A 408-nucleotide genomic window follows, 5' to 3' on the forward strand; every position below is an offset into this window, starting at 1 on the left:
GTCCTGCATCCACCCGCGGGGCACCCGCGTCCTGCACTCCCCACACCCCCCGGGACACCCTCCTCCCTGCAGCCCCCTCGGGATTCCCGCATCCCTGCATTCCTCCCGGGACACCCGCGTCCTGCAGCCTCCGCCTGCGGTACCCGGGTCCTGTACCCCACTGCAGTGTCCCCGTCGCCTGCTCCATCCTGCGCCCGCATCCCAGTCAGTGCAGAAAACAGCGGGAGGTGCGTGTGAGGGAAAATCCCCCTCCAGGAGAGCCGGGTTCCCAGGGCAGGTCCACACGCCGTTGGGAGCAGTGGTTTCACCTGCAGAACCGGGCTAGGAGGTTTGAAAAGGTGCAGCTGTGGTGCTCCCATGGGGGTGATTCCATCCTCCTGAGGGACTGGATTCTATTGCTCCACTTTG

This window comes from Nestor notabilis, unplaced genomic scaffold, assembly GCF_000696875.1.
Source record: "Nestor notabilis isolate BGI_N333 unplaced genomic scaffold, ASM69687v1 scaffold21659, whole genome shotgun sequence".
Taxonomy (NCBI): domain Eukaryota; kingdom Metazoa; phylum Chordata; class Aves; order Psittaciformes; family Psittacidae; genus Nestor; species Nestor notabilis.